The following is a 23,577-nucleotide window of genomic DNA, read 5'->3' on the forward strand; positions in this document are numbered from 1 at the left end:
GTTAGTCTCCTGACACTACTCAGAGCTTTTAGTGACTTTTGACATGAGAAAGTGGACATTAAATCCCACAGATTTTTTTTTTTGTTGACTAGTGCTGTGTCTCAAACCGCGTACTTCTGTACTTACACTTAATATTTTGAGTGCATAAGTGCGTTCACACTGAGAAGTATGGAAAAACGCAGTGCACTATGAGTACCTGGATGGCGCTCTCAAAACGGTCAAGAAGTTGAGTGTGGAACTATGGACACTTCTTGCCCTCAATGGTCGCCATCTTGGCTACGTAGCAGAAGGGGAGGGACCACTTTTCAAACTGGAACTAGCGGCCGAGGACTGTGCAACCGTGAACATCGCTGCATTGTACAAATACATGTGTTTTTTGCACTAAGCACCACTATACTGTTGTCAGGTTTAAGCCAGCAGTATGTTGGTTGGGTTAATTTAGCAGTCTGTATTTATGATTTGGTACCACGAACGATAACGTGAATGGTAATGCTAGTTTGCTAACTAGCTCATTTGCGGTCGTCATTTCCGGTGAGTGCACAGCGGCTGTGTTTGGTTTGAGACAACACTACCCTGTTGAAATTCGCGCACTATGCCAATGAGTACATAATGCACGTAGTATACTACATAGAAGTGTGCTAACGGAAGTATGTGATTTGAGACACACAATTGGTGTTAGCTTCCTGGCTAAAATGCATTAGCTTCTGTTTTGAGAGTCTATACAGTGATGCTACAGCAGTCGTACATGGAGGACAGACATTGCATGAACTAGGTGATGTAGTTTTATGCCAAAAATTAGCTTTGACAAGGTAGCTATCTGTATAGGGTGGTGGTCTGTGTCTTCAGGTAATTTAGCTAGCCTCAGAGCCCTCACGGCACACTAACACCCTGGACCTATCACCACTCTATGTCTCTTGGTATAAACCAACATTGTAAGAGATTTGTAAAGGCTAACTTCACAAGTCAAACTGCAAAGAATCATTTTAAATCTAGTTTGAGTGGTGAATATCAGTGCAGTCACTGTCGAGATATAAAGTCTAAAGTTATGAAAACTGAATTTGAGGGCATTTCAGAGTCTAACATCAGCAGGCTGTACACTGCAGGTGATTTTCAAACTGTATGCTTTGACTAAAATGAACAATGACAGCAATATAGTCCACGATGAGCAGCGCTAAAATCAACCTGCGTAGTTGTCCCTCCATTGTGACATTAGAAAGCGTCACATTTATCTTGCAAGTGTACTCTTCTTCAACGTTTGCTTTACTTCCTGGATTTTTCCCACATGGAAATTCTGACCAATCAAGAGCAGCTCTCTCACACAAGGCATTTGATCTGGTCCTCTTGTAAATGCTGCCGTGAGGACACCAACCAACTCTAGGCAATTATACAACTTTGGAACAACATGAGTCCCTGATTCAGACCAGAGGAGACCACTCTAGGGCTGACAGCAGCCTTAGGTTCCCCACAGTGTGTCGATTCTAGTTTGACTTTGATGGTCCTACTGCAGCACCTTCAACTTTGTACCACTGTGTAAGGTTAATTAAAGAAATGGAATTGTTTTCTTTTGGTCCATTTTAGACTCTCAAACACTGAAATGTTCAGACATATAAGACAAAACTACGACTTTATGTTCAGGGTTCTTACTCAAAGAAGTTGTCCGTCCTCCGATGGTGAATCTGAAAATCACACTCTGTTTTTATACCAATTATTTGATACTTTTATTTCCATTTATAAGTATTCATCTCAAGTCGACAATTTACATTACAGCTCAGCTCATCTGGAATTGTCTACACGTTGGTGCGCTGCATGTCAGCCGAGGAGGGAGGAAGAGGAGGGGGAAGAAGAGGAAGAGGGGAACGGTGGTAAGACTGAGGGACATCAGATAAGCCTATAACAGGGGGAGGACAGGGGGGAGGAAACTGTGGTTACTGCCACCACATCCCAAATTCAGCCCAAATCAACACGTTTGTCACGCCATGATCATCTTCATTGTTATCATCATCATCTTCTTCGTCATCGTAGTTGTCATCATTCAGTCCAGTGCTGTTGTGCAGAAGGGAATGCTGGGAACTTGGAGGACTCAGTGCAGTGGACCTGGAGGAGAGATGAGACGGAGGAAGACGCTTCATGATCTGAATCTAGATTCATTATACAGGTCAGAGCTGAAACTATTGACCCATTAGAAGACTGACAGAAAAATAATCAGCACATTTTTGGATTGTTAATCGAGCATTTGAGGCATTCAAGGAAAAATTGTGGGAAAATTTCGTCGACCGGATAATTAGGGCTAAAGTCAACTAATGAAAATCACTCTTCAACCAATCGATTGGTCAGTTGACAAAGAAAAATCTGCACATTTTCTCTGGATCACCTAAATTGGCTACAGCGCGCTTTTTGGGGACATAAACAGAAGTAAAACATATTTTTGGGTGGAGGGAGACTTTATGAATCTGGTCACACTGTGTGGATGGATGACAGCCAATCACAGTGGTCTGATCTGTAATCTGGACGGATTTACACCTGCACTAATGTGTTGTTTTTTTCTTATCTCAGTCTCAGAACTGTCAGTCGGTACGTTTCCAGTCACAGTGAAGTGTTTCTACAGTCCCAGCTGGACGAGGACATCTAACTGGCCTACTGTCCTTGTCCCAGTATACAAGCACGGGAGGGGAATCCATTTATTGAGCCAAGTATGTGCGACTCCTCTACGATAGGTGGAGATATGCCCCCTTTCAGCTTGTTAGTATTGGACCTTTTTCCTGTTGACCTATTACGTCACAGACCAAACAATGGACAAACAAGTTAACTACGGTTAGCTAGCAGCTAACTGCTACCATGGTGGACAACTTTACAGCTCTGTACATTTGGTCCGTCCAAAAAGTCACGGCTCTGGATGTAGATTTCTCTATGTTGTTACCGGCTTCTTCTTCTCTTACACATTAAGGCCCAATCCCAATACCCCCCCTTGCCCACTAACCCTTGGCCCTCAAAATGAAGCAACGAGGGGTAGGGGTAGAAATCTTTCCCTAGGAATTGGGACACCACTCACTACGTCACAGCATTGGTTACATTCATGCATACGTAACTATTTTAAACAGGAAGCTGCGAGCCATCTACATTTCCAACCGGCATCTACAATGAAGTCTTATTCATCCTACCGATCGCGTTTGCTGCATTCATCATGCTTCGTTTGATGAATAACAGACGACAGGGGGCTTCTGCTAGCTAGCTAACCAGCTAACATTACGAGGCAGCATAGTTATACTAGCTGGAGTGTTATCGTAATGTGAAAAGTCTGACAATTTTGCAGAACAGGACAGATGACAGATGCCAGATAGTGCGAGCTAGCTAGCTAGCTAGGTAACAAGCACCCTGATGACGGTAACGTTAGCCATGTATGAACTTTTTTCCCAGTCTCTTGCTCGGTGGTAGCCATGATGACGTCTACCCCTCGCTGGCAAGTCAGCATCTGGAATCCCTCTCTCTGAAGGGCTAGTTTCATACCCACTACCCCTACACGCAAAAAGGAATTGGGACACCACTACCCCTCGTGGGAATGCGCAAATGTAGGGGTAGGGCTAAGGGGGGATATTGGGATTGGCCCTTAATGCTACTGGACTTCCGGGTCAAAGCCCGGGGCGGAAACTGTGGAGCATGCTCAGAGTGCCTCGGCGAGTTTGGGTCTGATTGACTGTATACATGCAGGAGTCACATGATCTGGGTGTGTTAGTCTGACTCTGAGGAATTCAGTTGCAGTCGGACTAACGTGTTTACTTGTATCTTAAAAGTCCAGTTTTAGTTGGACTGACACAATGAATCATTTTCTCTGATGTCATGTAAACGCACTGACTGTGGCTGTAGGACTAACAGCTCTCTAAATGTTAATCTTTATTCATGAGCCATTCAGAACTTTAAGGGAAGTCCTCGAATGAGCGTAAGCTTTATTTTTGCAAATCAAGCATTAAAGATAGCTTCATTGTTTTATGGTTTTGATTTGCCTCCACTCAGTAAAACTGAAGCGACTGGATTTTCATGTGTAGAGCTTAAAGCTTTGGAAAATGACATTTAAAAAAAAAAAAAAAAAAATCTCTCATCACACAAACATCACCCTGGTGGATAATCCACTGTGAGCAGTTCTTACTGCAGCTGTTATCTAAATGAATCCAAAACTATCTGCAGATTTCAAGTGGTGAGATTTGGTTTACCGACCCTTTAGGAACATCTTTTTCCCCAGCAGACATTTGGACTTAAGCAGCAGATTGGTGAAGATTGTCAGTCATCCAGGTCAGGGCGATCATAAGTGCTGTATCTGAGGCAGCTGGACTTGCTTGAGTTTCTTGAAGACATTTCACCTCTTCTCACCTCACTTCATCTAAGAGTCCTCTTCAGTTCTGACAGACTGGTGTGGAGTCGCAGGCTTTAAACTCTGTGTAGGTGTGACCCTTTACAGAGTCGCTGAAGTCACATGTGAGTCGTTGACCCACCTGGCCATCATGTGTGTCGTTCGGGTCAGATGGGTCCAGGTGAGAATGGGTGTTAAGTCGTCTGGGGAGGGATCCTGAGACTGCATTGTAGGTGGGTTTGACGTAGATGGCACAGAGTTTAAAGCCTGCCACTCTGCACCAGTTAGAACTGAAGAAGCCTCTTGGATGAGAGGTGAAACGTCTTCAAGAAACTCGAGCAAGTCCAGATACCTACACTATAGCACTTAGGATTCCACTCTGACAGTTTTCTGCTGTTATTCAGTCACAGAAAAAGCATCACCTGATAATTAACCCCAACCTGAAATGCTCGTTGTGGACCGTGAATGATTTATGCAACATCCTTACATTTGAGGTTGGAGGGCGACTCCTCATGACGTCCCCTCAGCTGCACTCTTCACACAAGCAGCAAAGGCCTCCATCAGATCTTTGCAGCCCTCGGCTCCCTTCTCTGCCACACTGCAACAAAGATTAACGACTGTTAGATCTCAGTCGAGATAACACACACATTGAGATACCTTTAAAACATGTCAGTTCACAAACAGCTGTTGCAGTTCAGTGTCACCTGCTCACACAGACGGCATGTGAGCTGGACACAGAAAGAAGAATGACGGAGCTTTAGTCAGCAGTTAGTGGACTCGACTCTGCCCTGCAACGATTCTGTTGACAAAACAGAGGCGTGTTTCATGTGCCAACACGCTTTAAAGGCAGCAGCAACAAAATGTGTGAAGAGAAACTGAAGGATTTTCCTCCTCTGGAAGATTTTATGAAGACATGGAAAGAGACTGATGGTGTCAGTAACACTAGGTGTTCCCGTCAATGCAAGATCAACTCCTTCAAAGCTTGATCATCAACACTACAAGTACTAAAACTAATGGAAATATATTGCACAGAAAAAAACAATTAAGGAAGGTAGAAACTAGAGAGAAAGACAGACATGTAGAAAACAGCAGGGCTGCCTCCTAATGTTTGACCAAACGTTAGTCGGCAAGATTTCATTGGTCGCTTAGTTGCAGAAAAAAACAAACGTGAAACTCTGTTAGAAGCTGCACCTTGACAAAATAAATCCAAACCTATATGACTGGACCATGTGTGACTTTAATGTGAAAGGACAGACACAGGAAGTGTCCACGCTCCTCCTTTAGAGGGTCTATTAGTACAACCAAACGCTGAACAGACTCTTTTAAGCCAAACCATAATTTGGTTCTTATTACAGGCTTGTGTGTTTTTTTGTCATACCTTGACAGTTTCGAGGACTGCGTCTGTCGCCATCATCAGAATCATCACGTGACGCTATGGCTGCGTTTACACTGCAAGCCTTAAGGCCCAGACACACCAAACGGACATCAAAGAACTAGCGGCGGCAAAAGCCAAATGTTGTGTCGCCTCATGTCTCCTGCGTCTCAGCCAGAGAGTTACACATGAGCACACTGCAAACACTACAGCTGACGGCCATCTGCACGTGTGAGAGCAAATATCTGTCCACACCGGCAGACAGCGGCGGTCCGTGTTCGTCGTCCAAAAAGGAAAACTGGAGCTTGTTAGTCAGTCTGCACATTGACAACACAATCCAATGTTGAAAGAATAGAGCATCTAACACACTTAGTGGCTTCAGAAAAATAATCTTACATTACAAGCTGTCTTGGTCGCACTCCCTCTTGACGTTAGCTATTTGTTTACCTTCCTCACTTCTGTTTATTTTCTTGTGCGCTGAGCTGAACTGCCAATCAGAGACATTTCATTCACCAACAGTAGGGCTGCCCCCGACCAAACGTTAGTCGACCAGAGAGGTCATTAGTCTGAAAGATTTCATTGGTCGCTTAGTGGCAGAAAAACAAACAAACGTGCAACTCTATCAGGAGCTGCACCTTGTCAAAATAAATCCAAACCTATATGACTGGACCACGTGTGAGTTTACTTTGAAAGGACAGACACAGGAAGTGTCCTCGTCAGGTTAATCTCCAGGGCTGGTACCTGCGGTTATTCCACAGGCTAGTTAATAACATGTCGGGCAGGAAATCCAAAGTGTGGGATCATTTTGAGAAGGTGAAGGACGAACCCAAGGTGATATGTAAACTCATCTTCATTGGTCGACTACAAACATGACGTATCATGTGAAACATGGAAGTAGCTACATGCCCATTAGCCCACAGCGTCATTAACAGGCGGCTCGCTCAGTGTGTGACGTGCACTTGGAGATAAAATATAGGCCTATATTAATGAAGGTTCATTAGTAAGGTTTGTATTTCTCTGTAATGTAGCACAGTGTTAACAATGTTACTGATACTATTCTAGAAAAAGGTGAAAAAAAGGTCGAAAACAATGAAAGGTGGGTGAAAGAGAGAGAAAGAAAACAAGTAAACCAAAGAAAGAACGATGGGACAAAAGGGGGGATGAAAGTTTGAGGGAGAGAAAGAGAGAACAGTGGCTAACAGATTATTTCAGGCCTCCATGCGGAGAGCAAACACAGCAGCAGACGCTGCCACAGTGCATTAGAGTGATGGAGCAGAAGGGAGGGAGCCAACAAGAGGAAGAGGGATGGAGGGAGGGATAGAGAGAGCTGTGTGGATGAACCCATCTGTGTGATCGGACACCAGAGAGGGAGGGAGGTTGCGTGATCATGCAGAGATGACTCGGAGGTAAGAGGGTGAGCCCTCAGGAGGTGGAGCTTCATGATGCATGACTGTGAACCAAAAACCTTTGGCTCCTCCCATCACGTCATCTGAACATCCCTCTGTTCTGCTCCTCCTCCACTTCATCCTCCTGAACATCACTCTCTCTGTCCTGACTCAGTTTATTACCAAAGCAGCTCCTGCTCATTATTAAAACCATTAAACCAACAGATTCTTATCTGACATGTAGAAATACTTTGTTTAAAGGACGAGGCCGGTCTTTTTTTCAGGATGAGCAACAGACATTCAATATATAAACATTCAGTAAATACCTCTGCATGTACTGTTTCTTTATTGTGAGTGGCGGAGTCCGCCATTCCCTCAGAGGATCAAATCACATTCATATGTGCTGCGCCCAGTTGATCTGACGTCAGCATCAGCTCATCTGTTTTACTTCTGTGCCAGTTTTTCAAAGCGACGTTCGACAAAGAACAAAACAGAGATCTTCAAGACTTTAAATCATTTTTGTCTCATATTAGCAACTATCTGAGATATTAACTTATTGGGGCAAAATCTTTTTTACTTTACTGCAGCCTCATGTCTACTTTATCTGCTTGATCTCTGTAATAGTTAATTCATATATTAGGGTTGCAAACTGTGTCTAAATCCTACTAAAAGTTTTGAACCACATACTGAAGGTTTGATCCAGACTGATTACATATCTAATCTGATTTCAGGATCCTTTTTTGTCTTTTGAACAAGCCGTTTAAGATTTGATCTGTTTACTTCTGAATGACTGGGCTCCAGGGATTCACAGGAAACATTACATGCATGAGACGGTTTGTAAATTTATCTCACTGATATCAGCCTCAGTGTGGCAAAACAAAGGGGCTCCCCTTTTATTGTGAAGGAGTGACAGGAAATGAACATGGCATAATCATTCATTTAAAAAAAAAAAGCCGTAACAGTGGAGCATCTTTCGGTCCTGGTAGATCTGACAAAGAGTTTTCCTGTAAACTGTACGTTACCCACAATGCAACTCAACAAATAAATGACATCATATGAGGCGTTATTCATCAGATCTCACACAGCTCCTCTGGAGACGTCACATGCAGACGTACTTTACAAAACTCTTCTGCAGCTCTTTAACATGTGAACACGCCATCACATCACAGCGTCACCACCATTTTAATATCCTCTCTGAGCCTCACACACTGATCTCTGCTGCTTTATCTGCATGTGTGTGTGTGTGTGGCCAGCTGCCGGTGAGTGATGTAACACACAGCTGGCTGCTAAAGATTATCACTCAGCGCTTTGCTCCGCCAGGAGGGACGGAGCGCAGTGTGTGTGTGAGGAGAGGGGAGCCATCGAGTTTGTGTCACTGCGAGCATGCATATCTGCTGCTGTGTTGCAGTCTGTGCTACTGTGTGTGTGTGTGTGTGTGTGTGTGTGTGTGGACAGAGTCAATGAGTGCTTATGTTGGACTTCCTGCTGCACTGATGTTGGATCATCACTGCAGTGTGTTGTCAGATAATCCGTCCAACACGACACACACGTGTGTACGTCTCCATCCTGAGAGGAGCTGACGGAGCGGAGGGGCGAATCAGATCGACACAGCGGCTGCCGTGACGCTCGAGAGTCCGAAAGAAAGCTACCAATCAAACATCATCCAACCAGCGTGAGGTTTATGATGCAACACTGACAGCACGGGCTCTCCTCATATTTGTATTTTTCAAAATAAAAGCACATGCATTATCTTTAACCCTGAGCTGCTGACATGTTTGCACACATGCATGTTTGTGCATCACAGGAAGCATCAGAGCAGAGCGCTCACATGTGCAGGCGAGAGGAGGGGGGAGGGGAAGCGATGACATCACCACAACTGCAGCATCATGCAATCTCCTGAGAGAGAGCCTGACTCTGAGCGAGGTCATGTTACAGGGTCATGGGGCAAAGCTGGGTTGTCATGGTGACCAGGCCGACCCAGATCTTTAAACAAAGATTGTAACCGGAGAAGTGAAATCAGTGAATTCACCTGCATCAAGTCAGCAGCATGATCTGTGATCTAGACTTCACGAGCTGCCTCCTGACGCAGTGATGTCAGCAGGTCCGACTCATCTCCACCCAGGCCGACTGAAGAGTGACGTCGTCCTCTTGTCTTGAACACAATCAGGAAATGAGGGCTGAATTATTTAGACGCAGCTCACTGGAGTCCGTCCTCTGGGACCAGCATGCATAATGGATCACTGAGCAGGTGCAGGCAGTAAAAGATGATGGCGAGGCCGAATTTTGTCCAGAGATCATGTGATTAAGGCTGAGTGTGCGGTGTCATTACCCAGCGGGGAGCACGCCGATCAATAACGGGCGCCTTCAGAGAGCGCTGGCCAAACTTTTTGGGTTTATGACCCCATCACACAAAGTGATGTCTACGTGTGATCCAGCATCTCCGAGCTGTGAGCTCTTCGGATCACTTCTAAAAACTAGATTTGAGTTTTGAGAAAACAGGTTTAAAATCTTTGAGGAGTGAACGAGTCTTTGAAGATTCTAGAGAAACCTCAACAACAGGTCAGTGTTGTAAACCAGGTCAGCGTATTTTAAAAATGATTTGCAATGGTGACACAGCATATTTACACTACAAACGCCAGCAGCATGACGAGGCGCTGAGAACTCATTTTGCTCTGAGCGCTGCAGGTTTGGCAGCGTGTTTTTTCTGAGAGCGCTCCCATCTCAGGAGAATTGAACAAATACGCTGGCCTCAGAATAAAAACATATGTGCAACTTAAAAAACTGGTGAAAAGTCATCTTTGAGGAGTGAACAGGTCTTTGAAGATTCTAGAGAAACCCAGGAAACGCTCAGCTGGGAGCACCTGAGAGCGCTACTGAGGGGTTTTATGAGCTGCGACCCTTTGGTTGCGTCTTGTTGCTTTGATACAGAATATCTGCAGAAGTGAAATTGTGGATGCACGGCGGAGTGCTCGCTCTGGATGAAGGGAAGGACCCGCCGCTCTGTGGGCTTCTTTACACTCCCATTACGTATGATAACAGATGCGTTCGTTCCAAATGTTGTGAATGTCACTGTCCTTATGTTGGCAAGAATACAGCCACTAGGTGGCACTAGAGGGCGGAGTCAAGTGTTCCTGGAGAAGGCCGTAATAATGTACCTTTGAACAAAGGCATTGCTGTGGACGACGGTGGCCTGTGTGGCCAATAAATACCTTTTTCCCCACTGTTACAGATTCTGTTTTGCCATTTTTTAAATGTCCTCATCGTTTCCTACGGTCGTATCTCACCTGAACTGCGCTACACTGACGACGATCATGATCTGTGGTGTACAGCTCTGTTCCGCTTGATCCGTACGTTTTCACAAAATGTGCATAAATACGGATAAAATGAACAGAGCACAGACAGAAGGCTTCATCTGTCTCTGTGTAGTATCTAATACTGAGCATGAAGGAGCCAAATGTGTTCATGAGAGGAAACATATAGTAATATAAATTGTTAAGTTAAAAAGTTAAACATCTCTCATCTCTTGGCGCTTCAAATATGCAGCGCTCCCTTTGCAAAGACTTTTAAAATGTGCTGTCCTCAGGAAATAAAAATGTTTAAACTTACCAGATGACCAGTACAGGTCAGCGTGTAAACGAGTGCTTGGTGATACATGAAGGGGTTTGTGTGTGCAACTAAATGTAAGGTAGTCTCAACACCATACAATCAGAGATCTCCGCCTTCTGATAGTCTGGGGACACTCCTTTCTAAAGTGTGTTTAACACACCGGAGAGAACGGCCGGCAACAAAGCAACGCCTCTTGCATTTTTGAAAAGGACACGCCCTCCCGGAAATGTGCGCTCCCCCTTTTCTCGTCCGCAAGGAAACAAACACACAGAGAGCTTGAAAATGGATGCCGAGAGATTTAACTCTGTTTTATCAAACGTGTGCTCAGTCCACAAGATTGTGGAAATGAAGCACTTACAGCGACTTTGGTTAAAACTTTTAACGTAGTCGGACTATGTTTACGAGCACAAGAGTTCAGTGAGCCACCGAAGGGAGAAAGACATTTCTTTAGTTAAGCAAAGCGTCTAAAGACCGACTTGTGCGTCTAAATGTAAGGTAAATTTTAACTGAAGAAAATTTGTGCACGTGTTGGTGAAGCCTCTCAGTCACCAGGTCATGGTAATCTTAAGTGCTATATCGTAGGCAACTGGACTTGCTTAAGTTGCTTGAAGACGTTTTGTTTATTCAGTTGGAACTGAACGAGCCTCTTGGATGAGAGGCGAAACATCTCCAAGAAACTCAAACAAGTCCAGTTGCCTACGATACAGGACTTTGTGAAATTTTGTTCTTGGAAACCACAAAAACTTTTATGTCAGTACTTCAGACCGACTGGAGACTCCAACAGTTCATATAATCTCTTGCATTTCTGAACATGTGACTTTGAGCCTACAGTTTGGACACTGGGTGACATCACTTGTAAGAAAATGTAGACTTAAAACTGGAAATCTGAAAAATGCACAGCGCACACAAACTCTGGGTCAGTGAACTCACATCCTGTTGTACTGAGAAAATACTGTATGTCAGGAAAAAGCTAACTTTGACTGTTTCTGCAGCGTGATGACCGACCTGTGCGCTCTGCTTTATTATCTCTGGACATCATTCATTTAATTCAATAGACGTTTATTTATCCTGAAGGAAATTCTTGTGCAGGAGAACGCTTCAGTTACAATAAAATTCAGGTCCATCAAACTCACGCAAGACAAGATTCATAAACAGTCTCCACCCTGAAGCCTTCCACATCCTGAACTCTGACCTGAAGCCAACTCACAGCACAGAACAGTTCTTTTTCTTTAGTGCAATAACTTTTAACGTGCAACAATATGCATGATGACTTCTTTAAAATCACATTTTAACTGCACACGCTGGCAATAAGTGCATGATGTGTATCTGCAATTGTGTAGAGTGTGAGTGCAGTGGAGGCATTTATTTATTTTTATTACCATCTATACTAAACTGTGCTGTGTGCAAACTACAGGAAGATTCGTCTCGCGACACAGAGAGCAGGAAGTCAGAGAAAAACTCTATTCTTAAATGTGTTGACGAGGAGTGATGATGGATGGTGCAGCGTGGAGGGGGCGGGGGTGTGTGTGTGTGTGTGTGTGTGTGGGTATATTGGTGCCAGTGTGACACCACTACAACACTCACATTACCGACTTCTGCCAAGTCACCGAATTCCAAAATGAAAACCAGCAGCCGGTTTCAAGAATGTCCATGTGTGTCTGCACACACTGCAGGCAATCAGTAACAGAGACCGTGTGTGTGCGTGTGTGTGTGTGTGTGTGTGTGGGTTATGAAAGAGCCCAGAGTCTCAAAGTACACACACTCTCCACTAACCAACCTGATACTGAGGAGTTTCATGGTAAATATTAGCAGAGAAGAACCAACAGCCCACACTGTGCTCTGTGTGTCAGTCAGTATCAACATTCAGAGTCTCCTGCAGAAAAACTGCATCCTGTGTAGTCCTGGGTTTGATCCTGCACAGAGGAATGTTTGACGCCTCTCTGAGAGGTTAAAAAGCATCAACATGATGAGAACTGAGAATCAAAGAAGTTCAAATCCTCTGATTGTGTTTAACCTCTCTAACTCCGCCAGGATGCCAACGTCCTCACTCCCCCCCTCCTCTGTTAAATGGTATCTCCCAGGCGCACTACGTCATCAAACCATGTGATGTTTGGTATTGCCGGATTCAGGAAGCTCTCGACTTTTCAAAAATAACATTGTTTTTCTTTTATTTATTATGTATTTGGCACCAGAGCAGCCTAAACACACACAGTCCAACATCACGATGAGTGGTGACAAGTCATGTCATGGCGTTTTTCGACGGGAAAAGTTAAAGGATTACTCGTGATCTTATGTGGAGCTGTTAGCAGGGACTTAGCTGTTTTATAAAAAGGTAAGAGTCTCACTCCTACCACTATTTTTGGCTGAGATACACCGTCTAGAAAGTGGGATCATAACTTTCACGTTTCATATGGCTTTATTTGGTGATATTTTATGGTGTTTGTGTGTCATAAACAACATCAGCTATCATAATCACACCTGATTTCAATAAGGTACAATGTTTGAAGCTGGCTGAGTGTTGTTTGATCACTGATAGTACTGTTTTGAAGAAGAGTGACCGACTTGTCATTTGGAGCTCCGCCTGGATCTTTTCATGGTAAAAACACTGTAGAATGGTCATACTTTGAGCAGTCTTCTTCAAATTTGAAACAAGTGTTCATTGATAGTGTGCCTACAGCCCCACAGTGTCATTTACCTGCTCAGATGAAGCCACAGACAGTTATTCATCCTCAAACACATTTTTTATTTTATTTTAGGCAAAATCTTCAACTTGTTACTGACTTCAGAGGCCCATTACTCTGTCTCTGTATCACCTAGAGTGTTTCTGACACTTTCACAAGAAACTTCAGGGAGTTTTCTTTCTGGCAAGACCTCATGCATGCATGTAGTCAGAGCGGTTCAGAAGCTACAGTCATTTTAATTTGGGTATGTCATTTTAGGCGTTTTTGCTACAAAATGGGCGTGGAGTACAAGAGGTAGTAGCAGTTTATCAAACAACTGTTGAACAATAGAACACAAACTAAAATATGACATCTCTGACTTCTGCAGCTGCTGGATAAGCCTGCTCAGCTGCATAGTTTTAACTGAACACTCTATGGCCTGAGGACTTCCTGTGACTCCTCATGAAATAATAAACATTTTATTTTCTGATGAAAATCCTGAGATGGTTGAATTAGGTCTATATCCAGACAGTCACAACATTACAAGGAGAAAACTTTGTTCTTTCAGGAATGGGCCTGTTACCGGCTGGAAATAAGAAAGTTGGACTTCTGAATTATCAACAACTGTCCTTGGAAATAATCAATCACTCCTTCACAACAGCTGAGGGTCCCTCCATGTGTTGTCTCGAGCAGAAGCTCCCAACTGCTCCACATTTCTCCTGAGTCATTCGTTCAGGGTCACACAGCGTTTGGCCATATCCTCAAATGAGTTTGCTGTCTCTGTCAAGTAGCTGTCTGTTAGTCACTCATGTAACAGCAGGAAATGGCACTTCAAAATAAAAGCTCTGTGCTGGAAATTCACTGCATTTAAAAAATGGACCACAAGTGTTTTTTTGTTTGTTTGTTTGTTTTTTTAACAAACCACTTGTGGTCCATGAGTTGGGAACCTCTAATCTAGAGAGCACAGACTGAACCCTCAAGATGGAAGAATCAGGGGGACGTGCTGTAAGTGAAAAAAACCTTTCGACAGATTTGGACCTTGCAAATTTTGTACATCAATATAACATGTACTTAAACTAAGGTGTACTGTTTTGCACTTACACGATCCTCAACCTGTAATTTATGATTTCCTTTCACCTTTTCCTCCCTCTCATTTATTCTATTTATATATTTATTTATTTTATACTTTTGGGGATAAACGTATAGTTTGATGCAAAGAAGCAGCTCTAACTCTTCCACTTTAACTATATATCTACCTATCAATCAGTCTGGCCTGCGGGATCAATAAAGTATTTCTGATTCTGGAATAACAACAAAAACTGGAATATTGTGTGTAGACGTAGCAACGCTGCAGGTCTGTGTGTTAGAGCGACATTTTAATCACTTGAAACAAGATGTGCGCAGGGCATACGGTATGTGCATGGAAGCAAACTTCAGTTTGAGTATTAAAATGATGTGAAGGCAAAAACACTGCACGTGTCACATTTTAAACCAGACTGTGACCTCACATGCTCACAGCCTGTTGCTCATCCTTCACCTCTGTGTGACCTTGACAAGGTCACAGCTCCTGTAACTGTTTAGAATAAAATAAATTCTCCCGTCAGACCACATAGAAGTCTCGTCCTGAAACTGTGAGGAAACATCACATGTGACCAACACTGAGCACAGAGAGCGTCTCATCACCTCAACATGAGGCCTGAAGCCATCATGGCCGCCTCCATACGTCTCAGTCTGAGTGTGACTGAGAGCTTGTGGCTTATGTGGCCGGTCTGGTTAAAGGAGCAGGTGTCAGGTGGAGCGGTAACATGATCTACGGCAGGGAACATGTCATGGTATCCTGCACATACAGCCTCACTCGTACACACGTCTGTCTGTGCCGTCTATAAATACAGAAGAGTTCTGGTATTCATTACACAGTCAGCCATGTTGAATCTACAGTTAGCTCCCAGAGGTTGGAATAAAATGGAAGATCCAGACGGGACAGCGGCCTCGACGCATCACTAACATGTATGACACATAAGTGGCTGCATGAAGGGGGTGGGTGCATGAGTCAAAGTGGGAGTATTTCAAATTTCATGTGACGCCATCAGCCCTACAAACCAGCAACTGCCGATATATTCGCGTAGAAGTGAGCGGCAGAGTTCGGCCATTTAGTGAGCAAAATAAAGATACAAAAAACGCCCAAGAAAAAAGAGCAACTGTCGATGTTCTCAGCTGTTCGCTCAGCCCTCATTCAAACCTCATAAACCTGGATTAAAACTATTCTAGACCTTTATTTCTTTTACAGCGATCACCATGTCCACCTCCAGCTTTAAAGAGATGTCAGAGTGTTACCTCGACTCACTGCTGCTGCATTTCAAAGACGCTCATTTGACCAACATGTTCCCAAAGCAGAGGTCGGTGACAGCATCAGAAAGTCACCACAGCTCACATGTGACAAAGGTTTGTTGGGAACACGGGTGGGTGGAGTGAGAGGCAACGTCTAGCTCACAGATTAGGGACCAGGATCCAGAGCGAAGAGGATCAAGCATCAACTGTTTCCTGGTTTAACCTCCTGAGACTCAAACCTTTGTTTAGTGTGCATTTTTTATTTCTCCTAGCTGTTTGGGATCAGCAGGAACTGGTGAGTATAAAAAAGTGAGCACTGTCAAAGTCCCAATGTCCTCAAACGAGTACTCTCTAATTAACAGCGTCTCAGCTTGTTACTGTTCCTACAATTGGTCGAATGTGTTGCCGTATCAAACTACAAACATCATCAATTATAAATAAAAAGTTTCAGTCCACTTTTGTGTCGGGGTCGGCTGCAGACTGACTTGGCAGAGATGGCAGCCATCTTGTTTTTCCATGAATTAGTGTATTGTGCTCTTACTGCCACTGGATGGCACAAAAAGTGTCCACGAACGAGGACAACAGGTCTGAGTTCGGTAGAATGAAGTATACGGTGCAGTAAACCCAAAATGTGACGTCCTCATGAGGACACAGGCTCTCAGGAGGATAAATAAACAGTTTGATGTTGTGTTTCCTGATCTGTGGTCGGGCGTTTGGACAAATCTATTGGCGATCAGTGAACCGCTGAGAACACTGACGCTTGTCTTTTCTTGAGGATTCAAAATAGCACTATCCCTGTCTGTCCCCACATGCTGGTCCCACTGGACTCTCCACCTCTGAGGGACACTGGTTCATGTTCTGCTCAGGCGTGTAAATCACAAGTTTCATCGCAATACAATATAAAATCTTTGGACAAGTATATGATGTTTGCTGATATCACAAAGTCCACCATGATATCATTTTGATTCCATTCAGTTCAGAGGCCTGAGATCGATATGAGATGATGTCAGAAAATTTCAGAGTTTCGGAAAAAGGTGAGCTTGGACACAAATGGACACATAGGCGTCATGGGAATTTTAAAATAAAGGCATATCTTAAAGATGATGATACGTATCGATGTTTCCACTTCGCATCGCTAATACTAAATCACTGATCCCTCGTTCCACCCCTGAAACTATGACCTGAAGCACGAGACGACCTTATCATCACTGACCCACAGTGCGGTGCTTTAAAGCGCCCTATAGAGAGCTGACCTTGGCCAGAGCTCCCAGTATAGACTGGCCTGTTCTTTAACAAGCTGCAGTAAAGTTTAAATATGGCTCCTCACCAGGACTCAACGATGTCTGCGGAAACACGAATGACCCATCAGTGACGGATCATTGACACCCACAACACCTGAGCACAGACCTGTCAGAGAAACGTAACTACAAATGGACGTGTCTTCTGACAGGAAATAAAAGGATGCACAAAGTGAGCACTTGTACAACTGTTGCACTCGATTAGCCGAGCATCCACGCCTCCCTCTGTCAGCCCTCCCTCCCCCACCTCAACCTGCTGTCTTATCTGAAGGCTTCACACCCTCACTGTCACCTTATCAAGGCCCGACAGTCCAACTGGAACAGACACGAAAGCTTCAACAAAATGTCTCCACTCTGCACGAACACAACACAAACAGGCAGATTCATGTTGTCACACCATCCCTCAAGTGTTGAGGAAGCGTTCTGCTCAGTGATAATCCATCTGATCAAAGCTCCCTGACCTCCATCAGGACTGTCTGTCAAAATGGACTCTTACAGAGATGAGGTGTCACGTCACTCTGCACACACACAGAGCAGCATCAGAATAAACGCAACAATCTACAAAACACCATCGAGCTGGTGTCCTTGACCGCTGACACGATGAGGAGACAGCAGCGACAACGCAAGGGATTCTGGGGAAACAGGGAGGCTAGTGACGCAAGCAGATTCCCAGCCTCCATCCATGCGTGCTGATGAGCATCCAACATCACCCCGCTGCCAAGCATCATTAATCCCAAAATCACTCTCCCTTTGCAGAGGGTCCCCCAAGTTATTATAACCCCCGCCCCCCGCAGAGACCCGAGGTGTCCAACTCAGTTACATTTCAACATTTTCTGTTCTCTCCTGGTGGTTTTCGGCGCCGACCACAGCGAAGAGACTCCATTTTGACATGGCGCATTTTAGGATGCTGCTGTCTGCTAATTCAAGCGCCATTAGAGCTGCACGCGGGTCAATCAGCTCCGAATTTTGGGTAATATTTGCTCTGAGCGTGATGTTTTCACACAGCTTGTTAACGATTGAGATGTTCGTTTTTGTGCAGAGCCTCTCCACCTTCAGCCGGATCATCTCCGCAGGTACAGATGTTTGAAGGCGCCTCATGAGGCAGAACTTCACTCAGAAGGTGGAGCAATGATTGCAAGAGCTTCCTCTGAGTTTGGTGTTCTCTCTGCATGAAAAAGTAGAAGAACCACATTCACACAGCGTGCACGCCATCACTTACCATTTGTCCAGGTCAGCCTTGATAGTAGCACAAGCAGCGGGGACGGGGGCCTCGGCGGGGGCGGCGGCGGTCTCGGAGTCCGACATGTCTGCGGTGCTGCTGTGTGGTGTCGAGGGTGCGTGTCCTGTCCTGTTCCTGTCCTCCGCCTATGGACCCAGAGCCACCAAGAGAGACAGAGACAGAGAGAGACAGAGTGGGGGTGAGAGTGAGTTTGTGGAAGGGGGAGGGCGCAGAGCAGGAGGTGGGAGGAGATAAACATGTGAGTGGGCAGCACATGTGTGTACACAGCGGTCAGGGGCGGGGAGTGTGAGGGTGAAGGGGCAGTGACCCAGAGAGAGGCAGAAGATTGGGCAACAGGGACAAAAGAGGGGACGGTTGGTGTGCAGGATGATCTCAGCACCAAGAGGAGCTCCCACATGGAGACACTTCACGTCAGATAATAAATAACCTGTAACAGTAGAGGAAAACTCCTCATGTTAAACTGAAGACATTCATTCATTCATTCATTCAGAGCTGGAGCACAAAGTGATGGAGTTTGTCCTCCATCATGATGTCACCACCTGGTGGCAGCTCTGTGCTGCTGCAGCAGTTTGATCACACACGGCAGCCATGCTTCAAAGGTCAGGGAGTGAAACGCTGCTACATGTCTACAGGATAAACAAAGAGACAAACAGAGGACGTTTGTCTTCCACGAGTGTCTCTTATTATCAGAATCATTAACAGAGGAACTGCATCTATTCAGCCTGAGGCCTCATGGAGCCATGTGTGTCACTGCGGGGACTAACTCAAGGTTGTCCAAGGTCACAGGCACAACGGTGACACAGAGTTTTAGCTTCAAAGATTCAAATTTGGAATTAAAGGATTACACTTTCACTTAAAAACATACAACAGGTTCATTTCAATGAAAAAAGTCAAATATTCCTTTTTTATGTGATTTTAAGATCAACATTTTCTGGAGCTGAAACAGTGACACAAAGTTTTGGCGTCAAAAATAAAATTTGCTGTTGTAAAGGAAACATTAAAATTATTTTTATTATTTTATTTTATTTCTTAGCACTTTCATGTTTTTTGGTGACAAACTTCTTTTTCACTCTTTTTCCGTCAGGGTCTACTTTTTTTTTGTTACACTGACAGGTTTTCCACTTCCTCCTTTCTTTTTCAACTTCCTGTCCCTGTCTTGGCGTGGAGGGGAGGAGTTTGAGGGGAGGGGGCAGGGAGAGTGTGACTGACATGTAGTCTTCATACTGAGGAGAAATCAGCTCTTTTTGATACAAAGTCCTTCGAGAGTGATGTGATGAAAAAAGAGGGTTGTCATTGAAAAACACAAGAATGCAAAATAATAACAATAAATAAATATTTTTAAAACCTGTGTTTTAGTTTTCAGTGGAACTTTTGTCAGTGTTAATGTTTCCTTTTTCAACAGTATTTTTTTTTTTTTTTTGCAAAAACTTAGCGTCACTGTTTCAGCTCCATAATGAGAACTTTAAAGTTTGAACAAGAGCTGCAACTAACAGTTACTTAGTTTAATCAAAAAAAACGAGGTAAGGACGAGGGCTGCAGCTAATGGTTTTTTATTTATTCATTTGCTGGTTTCTTTTTTTTTTAATAAATCAATTAATTGCTGACTAAAAAAATGTAATAAAAATAAAAAAAAATGCTCATTGCAACTTCCCAAAAATGTTGAGTTTAAAATGACAAAAGAAAAGAAATGAAAAAAACAAAACAAAACCAAGACAATTTGCCTGATATCATTGAAACAATCAACCAGGTGTTAAATCGTGACTGACTAAAGTCTGCAGCTCTAGTTTGGATCCAAACAGCTGCACAACAACAGGAAGGTCATTTTTAGTTTGGATTTTTCTTTTATCTGAGCTCAAACACGATCAGACCAGAAGCCACGTTTAATCTTCGCAGGAAATCTACAGTGAAACCTGGATCATAACCATGAAGGACTGCCTACAGTAACTGTCAGTGTGTCAGGAAAGACATGCAACACTTTTATCTTCCACATATGAAATCAAACTTGAAGTCCCTGCGCCTCACGCTCTGCACACAGACATTATACAAACGTATTTTGGGTGGACTGAGCCTTTAGCAGGACGAAGCTGTGACTGTGACCGAGCTCATTCATGCACCGTCACTGCGACACATCACGGACACTTGTGTAACTACATCAGCGCAGCGCGCGGCGTTACACAACAGCCTGCTGCAGCAGAGGTCAAACTGCGCCGCGTGCAGACGACTGGAGCCGCTGCTGTTTGCACAGAAATGCACAGACCTCTGCAAAGTTTGCACCCTGACTATAAACCTGTCCTGACACTTGTGCACATATTTAAATTATCCTCCTCTAAAACACATACATCATGACTTCAGTGAGTTCCGGTGGGTTATGTTACTACCTGTCCCGGTGCGTCGTGCGTACAGACACCTCCTTGTGGCTTGTGACCCTTGAACTTACTGCACACACCTGGTAGAGCTCTGTCAATTTACTGCATGCTATGACTTATGGGATATGTAGTCCTCGTGCACTAATGGAAGCCTCCCAACCCCAAACTTCCTCCACACACACCCACCAAAGAACATTTGAAGCCAAAGCAAAAAGAAACTACATATTTTAAAACTGTTTTTAAAGCAGGCCCAGATCAACACGCTCCGCTCACACTAACCTGCCTCTGCTGTTTCCTAAAATAGAGCTCATTCATATTCCACACAGAGAAAGACAAAGTGTGCAGTGCCTAAATTACATCAGCATAAAATGTCAACCAATTAACTTCCTGCGTGGAAAAACCTCCCGCTGCAGAAATAAAGCTCTGTCATGCATAAATTCTCTGGCATGAGGTCACCAGATAACACAGGCACAAATTAAAACCCAACTACACCTGAAAGTCAGAAACAAAGTGTAAAAGTGACACTGCATGTTTGTGATGAAGCACCAGACTCTTCATCAAAGCACATGGTCTGTAAATCCTACAGGTCCTGTGAAGTTCCTGAGCAACAAAGAAGCTGCTGTGACGCCCCACACCTCGCTGTGAGCCCATGTGCACACAGACAAGAGGGAACATCATGTTCTTTAAGTAGCACCAGTGTCTTCCTGTGCAGAAACCCTGCGCATGACACTGAATTCATAAAACAAACCCGTGAGTTCCTACCTATCTGCAGATGGGACGTCTTGGTCCTGAGTTAGACGGCTCAAAAAGTGTCTAAGTGTGTGCAGGAGGCACCAGAGTGGGGCTTCAGAGGGCTGCAACTGCTCTGTGAGTGAGTGAGTGTGAGCTCGCTGGAAGGGGGTGTGTAGCTGTGCTTTACGAGTGTGTGTGCATGTGTGTGCATGTGTGTGCATGTGGTATGTGCACTGCCAGGGGCTGAGAGGCGGCCACAGTGGGGGGAGGGGATGCAAAGAAAGGGAAGAAAAAAACTAATTGTGAGGGGAGTTTGAGAGAGGACTGAGAGAGAAAGGAGACACGCCTGAGATTCCAGGAGGGTTAAATGCATGGATGTGTGCAGGGCTATAGGCCGGGGGGGGGGGGGGGGGGGGCTCTGCATTTGTTGCACAGTATACAGCATGTCTGGCTGGCAGCGGCAGACTGCAGCAAGGTCGACATGCAGGCCCATAAAGCAGTGAAATATGGCTCTGGTGCTTCTCACGTCTCCTCACAGTCCTGCTTCATTTCAGTCCTTATTCCCTTTATCATCCGTCTCTCTGTTTGCAGGTGTTTCACTCATGTGTACACAGATAAGACCCTCAGGTGTCACGCTGACTTTGCACATCACACGCGTGACACACACACACACACACACCTTCATTTTTGCCTCTAAGACAAAACCAGCAACATTAACGTGTTTTTCCTGTCAACAGGTGGACACCAGCGTGCAGCATTCAAAGGTAAAATGTCGTGACGAGACCTGACACCTTACAGGTGATACAATCCCTCAAAGTCAGAGTGTAGGTCACACATGGGACGCCTGCTGCGCATGTGTGTTTATACAACACATGATGGGAGGTGGATCAAAGGAGGAGGCTTCAGGCTGGCAGCTGGATGTGATGTTTAAAGCAAAGGGTCATGGGTAAAACACGTTACAGTGGTGACCTCCTGAACGAGACGACCTGTGGCCATGCTGTCCTTGAGAGGAGAGTTGATGTGTAACTTGGTGTTGTGTTCAGGGTCCTCTTAAGCAGCTCAGGGTTACGCAACAGTGTTCATTATCAGCTTCACGACTTCACCTGCTTTTATAATAATTACTAATAAACATGATTCTGAACTAAAAAACAGGTTCAGAAGTTTACTGCAGAAAATAACTTGTGCCAGCTGTGAAACAGAGTTAGAAGAAGATAAACTTTATTAATCCTTGAGAAGAAATTCACACACACCCCAAATACACACACATGCACAAACAGGACCTAAACATGCATTAAATGCAGAGATGTCAGAGTGAGGGAGCTGCCTATGGACAGGCGCCCTGAGCAGTGGGGGTTCAGTGCCTTGCTCAAGGCAAATGTGCCCCAGGAGACGAACTGGCACCTCTCCAGCTGCCAGTCCACGCTCCATATTTGGTCCAGACGGGAACTTGAGCTGCCGACCCTCTGGTTCCCTCTGGACTGAGCTACTGCCACCCAAAATCAAAAGTCATGTGGCAAAATGAAAGACCCAGAATTATTATTATTATTTTTTAAATCCAATTTATCAAACTTGGAAAAATATTACCAGGCTGCCCAACTTAAATCAATGGTTCATGGCTGTCCCAAGATAAGGATACTACATGGGTCGGAATGGACCAGAGCGACTGTCCAAGAGACACTTGGACACAATCTGAGGTTGGAGGGAGACTGTCAGGGAGTTGACAGGACTTAAAGGTCCAGTGTGTCAGATTTCGGGGGATTTAGCGGCATCTAGTGGTGACGACTGCAGATTGCAACCAGCTGAAACTTCTGACCAATCATAGCGTAGCATCAGCCAGCTTTAAAGGGATAGTGCACCCAAAAATGTAAATGCAGCCATTATCTACTCACCCATATGCCGAGGGAGGCTCAGGTGAAGTTTTAGAGTCCTCACATCACTTGCAGAGATCCAAGGGGAGAGGAGGTAGCAACACAACTCCACCTAATGGAGGCTGACGGCGCCCCAGATTCAAACGTCCAAAAACACATAACTGAAACCACAAAATATCTCCATACTGCTCGTCCGTAGTGATCCAAGTGTCCTGAAGCCCCGACATAAAAAGCTGTTTGGAAAAACATCATTTGGACTCTGTTTTTAGCCTCACTGTAGCCTGTAGCTCTGACTGCCTCTCTGGGCACCGCGCTCACGTGTGTGTGCTTGCGTATGGAGATATTTTGTGGTTTCAATGATGTGTTTTTGGACGTTTGAA

At 44.6% G+C, this 23,577-nt stretch overlaps 1 long non-coding RNA gene across 3 annotated transcripts; it reads right to left on the bottom strand.

Annotated features, from left to right (window-relative positions):
• Positions 1–1,693: 1,693 nt before the first annotated feature.
• LOC125879332 (uncharacterized) lies at positions 1,694–21,499 on the bottom strand. 3 transcript variants are annotated; one of them, XR_007447851.1, is made up of 4 exons: positions 21,360–21,499; positions 18,211–18,356; positions 4,830–4,940; positions 1,694–2,094 (listed from the first exon to the last, which is right to left on the bottom strand). It is a non-coding gene; the product is annotated as an uncharacterized LOC125879332 (long non-coding RNA). The 3 variants fall into 3 exon arrangements; XR_007447852.1 differs by lacking the exon at positions 21,360–21,499 and adding an exon at positions 20,610–20,699; XR_007447850.1 differs by lacking the exon at positions 21,360–21,499 and having other exon boundaries at positions 18,211–18,402.
• Between the last annotated feature and the right edge of the window lie 2,078 nt (positions 21,500–23,577).

This window comes from Epinephelus fuscoguttatus, linkage group LG19, assembly GCF_011397635.1.
Source record: "Epinephelus fuscoguttatus linkage group LG19, E.fuscoguttatus.final_Chr_v1".
In the NCBI taxonomy this organism is placed as follows: Eukaryota; Metazoa; Chordata; class Actinopteri; order Perciformes; family Serranidae; genus Epinephelus; species Epinephelus fuscoguttatus.